An 18,721-nucleotide genomic window follows, 5' to 3' on the forward strand; every position below is an offset into this window, starting at 1 on the left:
AAAATATTTACGACCTCATGCTTTAGGGGGCAACTGTTATAGACATATTTTGGCACTGCAACCCCAATCACATATATACATAAACCAAGGGCTTCTAAACCCCTAAAAGTGTTGTTTCATACCCTAAAGGAACAAGGTCAGCTGATTACATCATTTCCCAGAACTTCTCCCTGAAAAACTACTCAGAACTAGTCAAAACTGGACTATACAGACTGCTCCATGCTCAGGGTGCGATGCATCTCACCTGTTACACACAGGGGGTGCGATGCATACTGAAAATCCCTTCTATAGGGTGCGATGAGAGAGACTAGACAAATGGCAGAAGCAGTTTGCTAGGTAGAAACTCAAAGAATCTTCTAGAAATTGCTCATATGACACTTGCCTCTCTAAATTCGCCCAGGGATGAGTAAGAGATCATGAAATCTCCAAGTGGAACCAATAACTATCAATGAAATGACACTAATCAAAATCCCAGAAGCTGACTCACTCTCCTGCAAACATCTATATATGGATCCCTCATCCTAGAGATCCAGAGGCTGGAATTTTGTAATTTGCAGGGAAGTGTTGTTGATTTCTCTTTGAAGACATTGTATTGTTGGGTGATCTTGCTTTGTATGAGGTGAAGAGGGCTTTCATGCTGTGAGGATGATGCTGGATCAGACAACTTGGTTGTAATCCTCTCTTCTACTACTTCTATTAATAAAGTTATTTGAGTTTTCCTCCATATGCTTGTATATTTCTGAATCTTGTATTTGTATATGCATTTATATGGTTAATGTACATCTGATCCTACATTGTTTATGGTTATAGATCTCTATGCTTTGATGGTATTTTGCTTCTTTGACTCTACAGGTGTTCTTTGAAGCGGGACAAGTGAGAAAGGAGTGGCGAAAGCTCTATCAAGGGAGAGAGGAAACAAGCAAGGAGACTAGCGAAAGATTAAGGTTGGTACTCTCTGCTTCTCTCTCATCTATCTCTCATAAAGGAAAACTCAAGTAACTTTAGTTTGTTTGTTTCTAAGATAGCTACCCGTCTTAGTGGGACTAGAAGCTCTGAATGGACACTAGTTTTCCCGATAACAACATCTTGACAAATAATTTATGCTTGCGGAGAAGTTGCAAGAGCAGATCTACATGCTGAAGATGTGCGGCCTAGGTGCGACTGAAGATGAGGATGTCATCAAAGAAAACAAGGACAAATTTTCTGAGATATGGTTTGAGCAGGTGGTTCATGAGGCTCTAAAAAGTGGATGGGGCATTATAAAGACCGAATGGCATGACCGGGAACTCATAATGGCCTTCATGAGTTTGAAAATCAGTCTTTGGAATGTCGACTTCTTTCATGCGAATTTGGTGGTAGCCTAAGCGAAGGTCGAGCTTACTAAAGAATTGAGCCCCATTTAGTTCATCCAGAAAATCATCGACACTCGGTATGGTAAATTTATCTTTGACTGTCAACTTATTAAGGGCCTTGAAGTCTGGACACATATGCCATTCCCCATCTTTCTTGAGCACCATGACCACTGGTGATGAATAAGGACTAATGCTGGGACAAATGACGCGTGCTTCCAAGAGTTCCTTGATTATTTTTCTATTTCATTCTTTTGGGTGAACAAATAGCTATATGGGCGCACATTTGGTGGTTGGGCCCCTGGGACCAAAGTAATGCTATGATCATGTTCCCCTCTCGAGGGTGGAAGCTCATGAGGCTTGTCAAAGACTGGCAGATGGTTGTTTAAGATCTGTTGCGTCTCAAGATGAATATGAAGAGAATGGGATTCGAAGGCCTGGATGGCATTAAATTGAGCTATAATCCATGGTGGCCCTTTTTTAACAATTTTTCCATCCGATGTGAGCTGATGATAGAGGGAGCTCCTGCCTGGAGTTCGCGGAGGGTATGTGTGTGGTTGTTCTGCTTAAAGCTCGTATATAACTCCTAGAAATCCATTGTGATTGGGCCAAGTGTACGAAGCCATTCAGCACTAAGGACAATGTCGCACCCTCCCATGTATATGGAAAACATGTGGGTCTTTAACTAATAATCCCCCATTTGAAGTTTGACATTTTCACAATGGCCTTCACATTTCATTGTTCCCCCATCAACAATTTGGACCTGGAAGTTAGAAACTATTTGGACAAAATAATGCACTACCTCCAAGACTCTTTGATGGATAAAATTATGTGTACTTCCACTATCAATCAAGACTACTACTGGGCGATGCTTAATAAAACCTATGATTTTGAGAGTTTGAGGCAAAGAAATCCCTGCCAAAGCATGCAACGAGATAACTGGTTCTTCAGGTACATTGTCCTCCTGGTTGTCCTCTCTTTCCTCCTCTAGTTCCTAAGTGGTGGAGCTTCCTCCGACGAACTGTGATCAGTAGCATCAATTTGAAAGAATTTGGGCTCCTTGCATTTATGCCCAGGGGATTATTTCTCATCATAGTAGTAACATAATCCTTGCTTTCTTCTTTCCAGCATTTTTGCTGGTGACACCTTTTGAACCTTGAGTGTTTGGGTAGTGCTTTGAGCCTGTGGGGGGCGACCCTTGGCGATGAAATTTGGGTGATTGGACTAGGCTGCTAATGCACATTCGACTTCACGAGCTATCCTGCAAGCATGCAACCAAGAGCTAGGGTGGTGCAGTCGGACATGGGCTTGTATGGCTTCTTTGAGACCACTGACAAAACACTCCGTGTAGAACTCATCTTATAGACCTCCAGTGCAGAAAGCTAAGGCTTCAAAGGCTGTAATATATTCGTTCACTGTTCTTATCTATCAGAGCTTAGTGAGACGACCCAAAAATTCATATTCATGGTCAAAGCGATCCATAAGAGCTTTTTTTAATGTCTCCCAAGTCAAGGGCCTTCCATAGCAACATTGATGCCATTGCCACCATTGCCATCTTTCATTGTCCAAGTACATGATAGCCACACTAAGCTCAGTCGCATTATCTAGGATGTAATTCAGAGTGAAATTTTGCTCAATTTGTGCTATCCATGCGGCCAGGTGAGAGCCATCAAATTTATACATGTCTAGCTTGGGTGGCCAGGGATGGGATTGTTGGTGGGTGCCAAAGAGGTGAAAAGACTAGCTAGACTCGCCCTCACTGTTTTCATTGCCCATATATGCCTTCACGCGTTCCTTTCCCTTTGAGAGTGTTTCATTTATGTTCTTTAGCGACGATAGTACCTCGTTCAATGTTGATTCAATTTTGTCGATCCTCTCATTCACCATAACTTGAGCTCTAGTTTGTACAATGCACCGATCCGATGTACTTGAAATTTGGGACTGCCCGAATTTTTTGGCACTAACAATTGAATGGTACCACCTTGCTCAACTCGTCGTCCTGATTCTTATGGGCTAATTCACCAATAAGAGCCTCGGTGGAACTGATTGCTGCTGCTACGACAAAACCCCACTTGCGAGATCTGATCTGGAAAAGATTATGCGTGATCCAAAGATAGAGAAGGGAACTATGTGGTCTCCAGGAGTGTTAGGTGCTACAGATTGCAATATACATAAGGGTCTAACAGTAGTACTTGGCCCAATTTTTCAGGGCAATAACCAAGGAGGATCGACCGTACCCTTAGCTGTAAAACCCGACTACCCTATCATACGCGTGAGTAATCTCTCTGAGTGTTGTTCTCAGTGCACTGTAGCAGCAAGACGGCTGACGGTTTATCTACGGCGAGGTTTCAAGGGAGCTAGGGGGCTTCCGATATACCTAGAGGGTACTTGGAAGATAGTCCGTGCATGGTTCTGTCTAATGCGCTACTACTCGAAGGGGTACCCACAGGGGTTACAAGGGAGTCTGAAAAGCGTGATCACCTCTTATATTTCCTGCGTGCATGCCTCCCCAAGTCCGCAGGTTTATGCGCTCAACGACAAATCCCGTGGCTTAAAGACATTGGAACACGTCTCTAGCCAAAAAAATATTTGCTAAAAATTGGAGATCCCACCAGCCTTGGAAAGCGCTCTGATACCACTTGTTATTCTCTTAACTTGCAAGAAGATACCAGAATACCAAATATGTGAAGAAATATACCCAGAACATAGAACAATGAGAAATAACAGCAATTATTTTATTATTCAAAAAGCAATGTTCACTTGCCTCTTCGAGGGGGCAACCTCCAATAGAGCAAATCTCAAGTAAAAAATATGACACGATGCTCCTCGAGGGGAGTCTCTATCCTTTATATAGGATTCATACATGCAATACCATGGGGAAATACCATGGTTCTTATTAATACCATGGCCCATGTAGTCCCTTCATTAAATGCGGGTTAACCATTTACAATTATTAATATGGGCTTTATTGAATATTTACTTAACTATAACTATGACTCGGTCCTATTACATAAATAAGGGGGTTAGGGTGGGACCCTAACACATTTTCTGTTTGCTTCACTTCTATGCCCAAAAAATATCTTAACAATCCCAAGTTAGTCATTTCAAATTCACTCTTCATGAGTTGTTTGAAATCAGTGATGAGGAAATCATCACTTCCTATAAAAATAAAATAATCTACATATAAGATGACAATGAGAATCTTACCTTCGCTCTCTTTGATGTAGAGAGTAGGCTCACCATCACATTTGTCAAAACCATTGTCCAATAAGTAAGCATCTATCCTCTTGTACCATGCACGCGGTGCTTGCTTCAATACATAAAGAGCTTTCTTCAACCGATATACTTTGTCTTCTTGTCCTTCAATCTCATAACCAGGCGGTTACACGACATACACTTCCTCTTTCAGCATTCCAGTCAAGAACGTTGACTTTATGTCCATCTGATACATTGTCCATTTATGCTACGCGGCAATCACCACAACTGCGCACACTGTCTCCATCCACACGACTGGCACAAGCGTCTTCGTGTAATCTCTTTCATGACGTTGTTTGTATCCTTTGACAACTAGCCTTGCTTTGTGCCTTTCATCTTTCTCTCAATGTTGCTTTTGGTCTTATAGACCCACTTTACCCCAATAACATGTTTTCCTTTCAGAAGGCTCACTAACTCCCATGTGTCATTCCTTTCTATTGCTTCTATTTCTTCCTCCATTGTCGCAACCCATTTTTCTTCTTTGAGCTCATCTTCAGAGTGGATTGGGTCATCTACATGACAAAATAATGCAAATAAGGAATTCAGACCTGCGCCACTATCAACTTCATCTTGCTCATAAATTTCATTTAAATTTCTGAATTTTGGCCTTCTTGTGTTTGCTGAAGATGGGCTTGATATGTCACTTGGCGTCACGCTTCACAGTGTGCTTGGAGAAGCACTTGCTTGGTTGCGCGAAATTGTCCTATTTTTTTTTTATGGCATTGCTTGCTGCCTGCTTTGCTGCGCTTGAATAGGAGTAGAGGGAGTCATTGTTGAGGAATGACTTGCTGCTATTAGTTCCTTCTCTGTCCTCATGTGGTATGCATGCTTTGACATTAAATGTCTTTTCTAAACATCCATCCCATGCTTCCTCTTCTATGAACTGCACATCTCTGCTGATTATGACCTTCTTGGTTAATGGATTGTAGAGTTTGTATGCTTTGGATTCATCACTGTATCCAACAAATATGCATTTCCCCCCCTTGCTATCCAACTTCTTTCTCAACTCATCAAGGACATGTGCATAAGCCACACATCCAAAAACTCTCGTGTGAGTGACACTATGCTTTCTTCCACTCCATGCCTCTTCAGGAACAATGTTCTGGACACTTTTGGTTGGACATCTATTCAAGATATACGCTACACAAGCAACAGCTTCAGCCAAATAGTCATTTGGTAAATGCTTTTCCTTCAACATACTCCTTGCCATCTCCATAATGGTCCTATTCTTCCTTTCTGCCACACCATTTCGCTGCAGTGTGTATCTTGTTGTAAATTGCTTATGAATTCCATGTTCCTTGCAAAATCGAAGGAAGTCATTTGAGATGTATTCTCCACCTCTGTCTGTCCTAAGGAATTTGATGAAATGTCCGCTTTGCTTTTCAACAAGAGCCTTGTATTGGCGAAAGCGCTCAAACACTTCACTTTTCTGTTTTAGGAGAAAGACCCATGTCTTCCTTGTGTAGTCATCTATGAAGGTCAGTAGATAGTGACTACCACCAATTGATGGTGTCTGCATTGGTCCACATAAATCTGAGTGAACAATATCCAAAGGTGCCTTTGCCCTTACTGACTTTCCTGCTGGAAATGTCTCTCTATGTTGCTTGCCCAAGATACATCCTTCACATATGCTGTCTAGATTTTCTATGAGTGGTAAACCCTTCACCATGCCTTTCCTATGCAGCAAATTCAAACCTCCAAAGTTGACCAAATCTCAAGTGCCATAACCAGTTTTCATCTTTTATCTCTGCTTGAAAGTTTACTTGTGTGACAGATGCCCCTTTTCTTCCATCTTCTTGTCAGTTCATAGATAGTTGTGCTTTTGCACCTTCTTTTTGCAAATCTGATATTATTTTTAGCAGAAACATTCTATTGTCTGTCATCTAAACCTTTGCAATCAATTGTCTACTTGGAGGCCTATCCAAAATTGTGCACGCATCATTTTTGAAGAAGACGTTGTAGCCGTTTTGCATGAGCTGTCCAACGCTCATGAGATTATGTTTCAAACCAGGGACAAAGTAAAAATCAGAGATGTATTTCTTCTCCCCCTTCTTTGTTAGGATATTCACTCTACCTTTTCCCATGACAGAGACTTTGCTATCAGTCCCTAATGTCACTTCAAATTTCACACTTTCATCTAGATTAGAAAACATTTCTACGTTTCCTAACATGTGGTTGCTACACCCTGAATCTAGATACCATATATCACTCTGTTTTTCTTGTGCTACATTACAAGCTAAAAACATGCTATCATGGTTTTGATTTTCTCTTGTGAAATTTACACTTGGTTTGTTACTAATATCATATTGCTTCTTTCTACATTCATTTGCATAATGACCATACTTCTTACAGTAATGACATTGAATTTGCGATTTATCATACCTCTGACCTTGTACTTGATTTTGGCTTGGGCCTTGACTTGGATTTTAATTCTGCCTCTTCCATTTGAGCTTGAAGGGCTGCTTCTTCCACCTCTGTGTGAGTTTCTTCCTCTTCCTCTAGCATATGATCTTCCTATGCCTCAACCTTGACCAAATGATACTTGAGTCTTGAAGGCATGCTACAATGAGGAGCTTGTTGCTCTATTCAATATATGTTCATGAGAAATTAGTGATGCATTAATCTCATCCAATGTGAACTGTGAGAGACCCTTTGTCTCTTCTTGGCCACAACAATGACCTCAAACCTTGCTGGTAGACTTCTCAAAACTTTCTCAACTATTCTTTTTTCCTCAAGTGTCTCACCATGAGACCTGATTTGAGTAACCAACCCACTTACATGTGTAAAAAATGAGTCTATATTATTAGACTCTTTCATACAAAGTGTTTCTGATAATCACACCACTTATACTACAATATTAATAGTTTCAGTTTCTAATAATCACACCAGTTATACTACAATATTAATATTTGTGTGATATGGAATTGTAGTGTGATAACCTAAAAATATTTTATGTTTTAACTTGCAAAAACAAGGAACCCTTGAATAATTTCATGCAAAATTGCAAATGAGCTCTATCAGATGCTCTATTTCTAACATATTTTAAATGTTGTGATCAAATCCTGTGCACAAGACCTTAGATGTAGTTTCATTACATCTATTATGTGTTTTCTGTTATTGGCATCCGACCAGATATCAAATAATTGTGGTGTATTTCATTACACTTTATGTAGACAGTTTATTCGAGGCCCTGGTGGGGTGGGTAGACAATTATGTGTAAAACATATACAACTTTTAGAATTTTATAAAATTGCTAATCAATCTATTTTAAAATTGCAAATTGGTTCAAAACTCACTAAAATTACATGTGGGCAGGGACTACCGCAACGTGAGTTGATCTTGTTTATTGTAACAATAAATCTACAAGATTTTATTGTACCGATAAGTCCATAAGATTGACCTAAGCTCAAAAAAAGTGCCAAATAATTAATAAACTTGGACTTTGAAGGTAGTGAGGGGAAGAATAGTCCTAACTCATATCTCAGTAAACTCTCAACAACAAAATATACAAAATATTATGTCTATCATAAAATGCAACGTTCCTGCTCCTCACATAATTATAATAATTATAAAATAAAATGCAACGTTCCTGCTCCTCACATAATTATAATAATTATAATCTTTTAGTTATTAAAATCATAATTATTAAGTTTTTTTTAGTTATTAAAATCTTTTCCATTAAAGTTTTTTAGTTATTAAATTCATTATCATTCTGGATTCTACTCATTTTTTATTCAAAACTATTCGCATGTTATTATATTCCCGGCAACAAACCCAATAAAAACCTAATTTACCCCTAAAAAAATTTAATACTTTTATAATAAAAAGTATATTTATACATCATTATATTCTTATTCCCCATTCATTTATAATTATAAAATTGTCTCTCCTCTAATTTAATCAATACTAATATTATAAATTTATTTTTTTGTTTTTAATTAATATATTAATTTTGTTTTAATTTATTCAATAAAATCTCTCTAAAGAATTTATTTATAGAAATAAGTAATTTAATGGAAATAAATTTTGGACTTGGTTTAACTTTGAAATGTAGAACACCTAATCTTATGGTGTAGAGAAATTCCAATTGTTATTGAAACTCCAACCGATTTCTTGTAAGATGAAAACGAAGTGTCAACTTAGCTCTTGGAAGATGAAAACCAAGAGTCAGATTCACATTCATTAATATTCACATCTTGTTAATAAAAAGCATTCCATGATCTATCTAAATCTTACAGTGGTGGTCTGCCCGGATCTGGAATAAAACTGTGGTTGCCACCGACTGTGCATCAGAACATACAAGATTGATCTGTGCGATGTCCTGTAATTCTCGGGCTCTCTCCTTCAATTGATGCATTCGCCTTTGCTGATTGTTTCCACCATTAAGCAGACAGATTGAACTTGAATCAACAGGCCAATTCAGCTTGAATCTTCAGGAAGATTCTGGTTGGTGCGAAAGGCATTGTTGGTATTGTGGCCGAGATGGAGGAGTGGTGGGACGTTTTATACCAGCGTTTCTTAAGGTTGGCAAGGATCTTGGAAGGTGATTCAGAAGCCGAACTGTTTGTTCCAAACGACCACGTGGACAGTTACACAATTGTCTACAACATTCTCCAAAAAGACCCTTCTCTAGGGCAACAGCTGTATGATAGATACAAGGGCTGGTTACAAGAATACCTAGTGGGTGTCGTTTTGCCAGATCTCAGGAATAAGGATGGAGAGGTGATGTTGAAACAACTTGTCAATCGCTGGGAAAACCACAAGGTGATGATACGCAAGCTCTTCAAGTGGTTCAAATTTTTTGATCGGTACTTTGTAAAAATCAACTATTTGATTCCTGTCAGAGATGTGGGGCTCATGTGTTTCCGGGAGCATGTGTACCATGAAATCAAGGCTACTGCAAGGAATGCAGTGCTGGCGCTCATTCACAGTGAGCGTGAGGGAGAGCGAATTGCAGATTGGTCTTTGCTTAAAAACGTTTTAAACTTTTTCGTGGACATTGGAATGCACGATGAAAGAATGGGTTTGTATGAAAACGATTTTGAAGCACACATGTTGGAAGATACTCGAAATTATTATTCCACAAAGGTTGCTTTATGGATTTCACACTTCTCTCTTCCTGACTATGTCAGGAAAACCGAAGAGTGTTTGAAACAAGAGGAGGAGAGAGTTTCCCATTATTTGCACTCCACCACCAAAGAGAAACTATTAGAAATAGTACGAAATGAACTACTTTCCCATTATCCAACGCAGCTTATACAAAATGAGCATTCAGGCTGTCCCGCCTTGCTGAGAGACCACAAGAAAGATGATCTTTCCAGAATGTACAGGCTGTTTTCTAATATATCGAAGGCTGTGAACACAATTGCAAGTTGTTTAATAGAACAGGTGACCACAGAAGGAAGAATAATAGCAAAGCAGGCAGAAGAAGAAAAAGATTCAAATGCTTTGGTGGGAAAAATTATTCAGCTCCAAGACAGGTATGTGGAATATGTTGAAGATGCATTTCAAAAAAACATTATTATTAGCAATGGTTTGAGTCAAGGATTTGGGGCAATATGTAGAAATGATGTTGGAGGGAGCACATTTGCCGAAATACTGGCAATATTTTGTGATAATCTACTTAGTCAGGGTAGCCATGTGAAAAAGACCGCGGGTGCAAAACTAAGCGATGGGGATGTTGAGAATATGCTTGAAAAGGTGGTGAAACTCCTGTGCTATATGTCCGATAAAGATCTATTTGGTGAACTTTACAGGAGAAAATTAGCCTCTAGAATGTTGTCCGATGAAAATTTTAACCTTAGCATAGAGCAGCAGGTGATAGCAAAGTTGAAGGAGCAAAATGGGAAGCTGTATACATCAAATATGGAGTTCATGTTAAAAGATTTGGTTGTAGCAAGTGAGGGAAAATCTGCGTTTGATGAATATCTTGGTAGTGGAAATATCAACCTTGGAACAGAACTGAGAGTGAAAGTCTTGACCACTCCATTTTGGCCAACCTTCCAATCATATATTTCCCAACCCAATCTACCTTCGGATATTGCCAACTGTGTTCAAGTATTCAAAGCTTATTATTCTGCAAAAAATGAACGTCGTAAGCTTACATGGATATATTCACTGGGAACGTGTAATATCAGAGGCAACTTTGACAACCAAATGGAAATAGAAATGACAGTATCAACTTATCAAGCAATGATATTGTTGCTATTTAATGACCACGAGAAGTTGAGTCGTGCAGAAATTAAATCAGAATTGAACCTCACAGATGATAAACGTGTTGACAAACATCTACATTCAATCGCGGGTTCGAAGTACAGAATTCTTCTGAAACAACCTGCAAATACCAAAGTTGTATCTGCGGATGACACTTTTGAAGTGAATCCTAATTTTAGCAGCAAGTTGAAGAAGATTCGAATTCCGTTTCCACCACCTCTAGAAGACAAGATGGGGAATAAGAAGGTGTTAACGAGCCTAGAGAATGATAGAAAACTTGGGATCGAAGCATGCATAATTCGCATCATGAAGAGTAGAAAAGTTTTGGGTCGTTCGCGTCTACTAATTGAATGTAGTGATGAACTCAAAAGTATCTTCAAACCGAACGACAAAGCCATCGAAAACGGGATCCAATCTTTAATTTCCAGGGACTACTTGGAACTTGACAAGGAAAATCCTCAGAACTTGAAATATGTTGCTTAAATATAGCTGCTGTATGAGCAGCATTCCCTGTAATGCTTTTCTCGGGAGAATCACAATTCTTTTCTTTTTCCATTCATACCTATCACATTCACAGTGACAGATTTATCACATTCAGGTGACAGATTTAGATTCAGTGCACTGCATTCTATTATTGTAATTCTCTTTTCTCAAACATTTTTCCTTCTTTATTGAAGAAAATTTATATATTCTGTGTGACATTTTTGTAATATCTTCATTTATATAATCTTATTATGTAGAAATTTGAGATGGTGCACCTAACTCATAGAAGACATGGAATCACCCTCTCTACTAGCCATGACCATGGTTATGTACATTATACACAAATGGACTAGACACAAGGTAACAAGACCCCTTTTAAAGTATGCATAGTGAGCTATCAAGATGGCAGGTTGTGGGTTCACCATTTGCTCATAAAGTTTTGTGTTGTTAGCCATGGTTGCAAGGTATAATCAACAAGTAAGTAAAACAAAATCCATAAGATGATTTATGGATTTACACAAAGAGATACACTTGGCTAAGGTGAACACGTGACGTAGTCATGGTCCGAGGTTGTAAACTAAGAGTGAAATTATGACCCAAAACTAATGTCATAGGAATCAAAAGGATTATGCTCTAAGTAGCAGGCTAAACTTGTGGAACTTACATTGCCATTTACGTGGTCATGCACAATATTGAAAATATTTAGGATAGTGGGTCATGGTGTGTCTGCCTCCATTACATGTATCATTCTTTTAAAGCCATATAATTCCTACCTAAGTCATGTGTGAGAAGATTCTAAACCATGGGTGACTTGGATGCCGAAGCATGGTAGTCTGTATGTGAGGGTGAATGGGTCCTTTGCCTAGTAAAAAAAAATTGGAACAAAAACACTAAATTTCTTGCATGCAAGACAATAAGAAGATAAAAAAATAAGAAGATAAAGGGAGTTATGAGAGGGAAAACCATGAAAATGGATTAACTCCAAGCATTATGCTTATCATACCAAACAAATCCATCATTTTTAAACATAATCAATAACCAATGGGAGCTAAGAGAAAATTCTTCTCATACTTATGACCTGTACACTATTTTCCCTAGAGTTGGTTTTTAATGTTTCTTCTCAGTGGTTTTGAGAGTCAAACAAGGGTTCCATTGAGTTCCAAATCTCAACTTTAATGTTTCTTCTCAGTGGTTTTGAGAGCCAAGCAAGGGTTTTGTTAGCCTTGAGCTACACTACTTCTATTTTAACGGAAATGTCCCAAATTTTAGCTCCAATGGTCCACGTCTCCTCTTGCGCCACTTTGGCCATAAGCCAAACTTAAAAAAATCATACACCGGCGCTCATAAATATCAGCAGGTCTGCTCTTGGTTCATCTCCTTTCCGCTATGCTCTCCATTCTCTGATCCCTGCCGTTGATCTTCCCACTGATCTGACGGTCCGCACTTCACCCAATCGATGTTATATGCTCAGCCATTCACCACCGTTAAATCATTTCCGCCAGATCTAATGGCTATCATGCATATTGCTCAGGCAACAAGCGAGAGGGATACCCACCTGATAAAAGCAGTTTCCTCTGTCTCCCCACTGCTACATGGTGTGTGATAAATGGAATCGAGTGGGATCTGACCTTTATCGCTTACTGCCTGATGATCGCCCGATATAAAACCATTTCCGTTTGAATAAATTGTTAGTGTCAGTCTTTCCAGCCATCCTCCAGTGATCAAACGTGCTCTTACAGAGTGATTTTGAAGTGTCAAGGTCAAATTTTTGTCATTTCAAAGAGTTTTCAATCAAAATTTGGTCACTAGGCATTAGGACTAGGGTTTGCTTTCACCATTTTCAAAATTGCCCAAATGCCAATATATGTCACTATTCAGCTAAGTCTATCATCATTCATAGGGTTTTCATTATCATGTCAGTGTCTAATGAGTCATTTTACACCTTGTTCATGATTCAGTTGCGCCTAGGTAAGGTCATTTCCCTCTCCTAGGGTTTTGAAGCCAATTTCTCTTGGACGGTCAAATCATCGACAAAACTTGTATCCTGATGTTCATACACCTTCCCCTATCCTTAAAGTACCTTATCAAATGCTTCCCATCACTGAGATCCCCCAAATTTCTCATTTTCGCGCAAACCCTAGTTTCTTGCTACAACTTGGCAATTTTCTAGGTTTGGCTTGTGTTTTGCCCTTTTGGACCCCTTCCCCTCACTCAATCTTTGAGATTCCACTTTCCCCTGCTTTCTAACATCCCTCCCTACTTCCAAAAATTTTCTCAAGAATTTAGAAGCCCCTCATCCCCTTCATTTCGCTTCATTTCCACAAAATTCCTTGTTTCACACATCAAGATAAGTTTCACTCAAAAGATGTTTCAGAGCAATCAAAGATGAATTTTGGAAAACTGAGAGAGGTTTTTGTCCATAACATGCCAAGGAAGAAAAACCTCCTTCACGTTTTACACAAGTGTCATGGTTTTAGAGAAATATCAAAAATACAATCGCCAGATCCAAGGAGATTGAGCAAGGCACTAAAACGGAGAAAAAGGGCCGATCCACTCCAAATTTTGGCCAAAGCCTCTTTGATTGAGCATGGTACTTGATTGGGGAATCTCAGCCCAAATTTCAAGAAATTTGGAGAAAATTTTGTCAATTGTGAATTTTTTGTGCCAAACACAGGTTTTTGCCCTCAACGCGTAGTGCGCCGCGTGCTACCCTGAAGATGGGCAAGTCCATTTCTCAAAAACTCAGCATTTTTGGATTTGTCATGACAAATTACACTTGCTCAGCAATTGCCAAGACATTTCATCAGGTTTTGAACCTTCAAAAGGTCAAAAAACATGCAAAAAATGACTTTCTGCCACTTTTTGGACACACAGGAAGCAGCCTTGGGAGATTGCAATTTTGGAGGGTCAAATGGACACCAAATTGAGAAATTTCACTTGGGTTGGACAGTAGACATCCAAACCTTTCCAAAAAGCCTATCTTTGCCTCATTTGGATGCAGGGAAGTGCCCCAAAAGTTGGCTCAAATGCGCGCTACGTGTTGAGAATTGGGGCGCTACGCATCAGGGAAATTTGCCAGATTTTCACCTACAGCTCAGCAAAACGCGGATTTGACTACTTTTGACTTTTTGGGGTGATTTTTCATCCTTCTTGATGTAATTGATGTAATTTAATGATTTCATGGCACTTATTTATCTCTTCTAGAAGATTCATTCATAAAAAGTCAAAAATTTAATGAATGAATTGGTTTCCTAGTTTATAGAGGCAAGTTGTTTTGACTGCCTAGATTTTAGTGCTCAGTTTAGAATTGGTTGAAACAGCTCCTAGAAGGATGAGCTCGACCCCTAGAAGCAAGTAAAGGTGTTAGCTTGCCTATATTATGTATTTTCTTATTCATTTTCATGGTTGGACTCTTGAGGGATAAGCTTCTATTGTATTACACTTTGTATCTCTGCAATTTTGGTAAAGGAAAGACCAGGGTTTTGCAGCACTATTTGGGATTCCTGTGGTTATTTGTGTTGATGGTGTGCTTCTCTCATGTACTTGTAAGATTTGTTATGTGTATCATTTTCCCACTTTTCTTTTCTGCACATTAAGTAAATGAAGTGTTAAGGTAGAATTCATAATTTATATGCTCTGCCTTTAAGTTTGCTTAATATCTATGTTTTCCTATGTCTAAAGAGAACTCTCGAAAGTTTCTTGCTCTTTTTAGCTCCTCACTGGTCATTCCTATCCATTCACTTAAATCAAAGGCATCAAGACAATCTCCTACCTTGCCCCAAAAAGACCTCTGCAAAAGTTGTGTCCCATCCCCGCACCCAAAATTACTTTCCCCCTGTTTTCCACCAAAACCCTAAAAATCTGAAATCAAACCTTCTCTATCAGTTTACTAGCCTAAAATCAGTGTTCTTTATTGGTCATCTCCGCCCTTTGAAGAACTTTGCTGAGATAGACCTGGAGAGAGCCCTCTCCTGCCCCGTAGGGCTAGCTACGAGGCTAAGTGGTTTGATGTTGCCTTGGATTTTGTCTTTTTCAGCCTGAGGCCAAATTCAAGCGCTAACATATTGGCAACCATACTGGGGAGAACAAACTTGTTTGTGGGTTGATGTGTGTGTTTCATAAGTCTTAGACGGAGCCTGAAGTTATGCCAGGTAGCCTTCGAAACGCTTTTGCTTTGCATAAGCGGAAGTAGATAAATGTTGCTTCAGTCCATCTCCATGAGCTTGTGAATACAACACTTCATTTGCATTTTACCCCAGTACATGTATCAAGTTCAGACCTGATTGTTGATAGTGGACAACGATCAGACACTGACAAGGCTGAAATCATTCACCTGTCGACTCTTTTCACTGAAGAATCCAGCAACCTGTGCTTCGTGGTGACTTCACTGCAGAGAGATCAGTAGCTTTGAGCTTTTCAAGATGGATCGGATTGCAAGAAGATACGCTCCCCTGAGCCGAGATCACATCCCTGGTTTTCCAAATAAAATTCCGAAGGTAGATTGGTCAAGGAATTTGCCTACATTTAATGATGATGGTAAGAAGGATGCTGCTTTACATCTAGTTAGATTTAATATGCATATTCGCAAGTTGAAGGTGGATTTTCCTGAAGATTTCTTGATGAAGATATTCTTGGCCACTCTAGAAGGTAAAGCCCAATGATGGTATGAAAGTTTGCCGCCTGCTTGTATTTACTGTTTAAAGGATTTTCATGCTATGTTCATTGAAAGATATAAGGACTCTTATCCACCATTAAATTTAGTTCAAGACTGTTGCAAACATGCTTCAACTTTTATTGAAAGCCTTGAGAAATATTATGAAGATGATAATTTTATGGACGTTGACATTATGGAGGCTCTGTATGAGAATCCATTTCAGCAGCATAAAGAGAACTTAGAGAATTCCCATCAAGATGATCAGGACATTTTGCAGCAGAATCAAGATCAGCAGGTTGAAGATAATATGGCTGAAAATGATGAAAGGGAGAATGACATTTCAGATCTGCCCACAGAAGACAGCAACATGCAAGTAAGTCCAATGTTGATTGTAGATTCTGATAATGTCCAGTCAGCTACTCCAGGTTCTGTTGAAATCATTTGGAATGTAGAAGACACAGTAATTCATACTGTTAGTCCATCATTAGAACACAGCCTTCATGAAGAAGCAATCCAGTCAGTTCATGAACAGCAAGGTGAGATCTTTGTGCAAGTAAGTGATGAATCTCCTTTCAATAACTCAGTAATAAATGATAGTCTGAGTGCCCTGTCATATGAAGATAATTACTGTTTAAGCAGAAGAAAACAAAAGGCATTGTCTCCTTTGTCTGAAGAGGAGATAGATCAGCTCTTGAAAGGTCTTGTTACAGCCCAAGCTACAGCAGATTTGCAGTGCACACATAGTCAGGAAAGTGTTGGGAAAACTTCTTCCTCTGTTGAAAAAGATGATTGTGTTGTAGATCAGAAAACAGATAATGTTTTCCTTCACAAAGATGATAATCCGGCTGTCATATCATATACAAATGACCTACAGCACATTCACACCACAGAAGAACAAAACATTCAGGATTTCCATTCAGATTCCTCTTCATATGTTTCATGTGCTGAAATGCTTTTCCAAGAAGAGATCTGCCCATCCATTTGTTCAGAGTTTTTTGAAGCCCATGAGCATACTTTTACCGAAGCACATGATGAAGGCAGATCAGAATTTGAAACAAAGGACACCTTGATCTTTCAACAAGAGGTAGCAATGGCAAATCTTCATGTTTTTTACGATCCTCTAGCAAGTTTGTTGCAGCCAGCAGTGAAAGTGTTTATTACAGTGTTTTGTTGCAGCCATGGTCAACTATGTTTTTGGATGCCCAGTGATAGATTTGTATTGTTGACCAGAAGATCTAATCAGGAGAATCAATCAAGAAGGCATCTGCTTGATTGGTTGCATTAGCATTTTGATATAGTTTGATGTATATTGTCTTATAAGAAACACAGGTGGTTGTCATCATGATTTCAAATCTCGATGGACTGTTGCCCTTCAATAAGCTTTGTAAGTTCTTGTTTTAGTTAAGTCAGTCATGAGTCATTTGTGAGTCAGTTTTCAGTCATGTAAGTTTCATAATTGAGTCGGTTTGAATCAAGTTTCAGGCAATAAATGAGTCAAAGTCTTGTATTGTTTGTCAAATAATGACTCCATCGCCCAATGGATGAAGGCACTGTCTAGCTCTTATAGATATCTGCGGTTCTTGGCACCCCAAGGAGCTACCATCCCTATTGGAGCCAATGTTAGTGTCAGTCTTTCCAGCCTTCCTCCAGTGATCAAACGTGCTCTTACAAAGTGATTTTGAAGTGTCAAGGTCAAATTTTTGTCATTTCAAAGAGTTTTCAAGCAAAATTTGGCCACTAGGCATTAGGTCTAGGGTTTGCTTTCACCATTTTCAAAATTGCCCAAATGCCAATATATGTCACTATTCAGCTGAGGCTATCATCATTCATAGGGTTTTCATTATCATGTCAGTGTCTAATGAGTCATTTTACACCTTGTTCATGCTTCAGTTGCGCCTAGGTAAGGTCATTTCCCTCTCCTAGGGTTTTGAAGGCAATTTCTCTTGGACGGTCAAATCATCGGCAAAACTTGTATCCTGATGTTCATACACCTTCCCCTATCCTTAAAGTACCTTATCAAATGCTTCCCATCACTGAGATCCCCCAAATTCCTCATTTTCGCGCAAACACTAGTTTCTTGCTACAACATGACAATTTTCTAGGTTTAGCCTGTGTTTTGCCCTTTTGGACCCCTTCCCCTAACTCAATCTCTGAGATTCCACTTTCCCCTGCTTCCTAACATCCCTCCCTACTTCCAAAAATTCTCTCAAGAATTTAGAAGCCCCTCATCCCCTTCATTTCGCTTCATTTCCACAAAATTCCTTGTTTCACACATCAAGATAAGTTTCACTCAAAAGATGTTTCAGAGAAATAAAAGATGAATTTTAAAAAACTGAGAGAGGTTTTTGTCCATAACATGCCAAGGAAGAAAAACCTTCTTCACTTTTTACACAGCTGTCATGGTTTTAGATAAATATCAAAAATACAATCGCCAGATCCAAGGAGATTGAGCAAGGCACTAAAATGGAGAAAAAGGGTCGATCCACTCCAAATTTTGGCCAAAGTCTCTTTGACTGAGCATGGTACTTGATTGGGGACTCCCAGCCCAAATTTCAAGAAATTTGGAGAAAATTTTGTCAATTGTGAATTTTTTGTGCCAAACACAGGTTTTTGCCCTCAACGCCTAGCGCGCCGCGCGCTACCCTGAAGATGGGCAAGTCCATTTCTCAAAAACTCAACATTTTTGGATATTTCATGACAAATTACAATTTCTCAGCAATTTCCAAGACATTTCATCGGGTTTTGAGCCCTCAGAAGGTCAAAAAAC

The 18,721-nt window shown here is 39.1% G+C and overlaps 1 pseudogene; it reads left to right on the forward strand.

Moving 5' to 3' along the window:
* Positions 1-9,086: 9,086 nt before the first annotated feature.
* Positions 9,087-11,300, forward strand: LOC149200246 (cullin-1 pseudogene; annotated as a pseudogene).
* Positions 11,301-18,721: the final 7,421 nt, after the last annotated feature.

The sequence above is a fragment of the Pinus tabuliformis genome, chromosome 2_1 (genome assembly GCF_031772625.1).
Source record: "Pinus tabuliformis cultivar Carrire ecotype Pingquan chromosome 2_1, CPIR1, whole genome shotgun sequence".
Taxonomy (NCBI): domain Eukaryota; kingdom Viridiplantae; phylum Streptophyta; class Pinopsida; order Pinales; family Pinaceae; genus Pinus; species Pinus tabuliformis.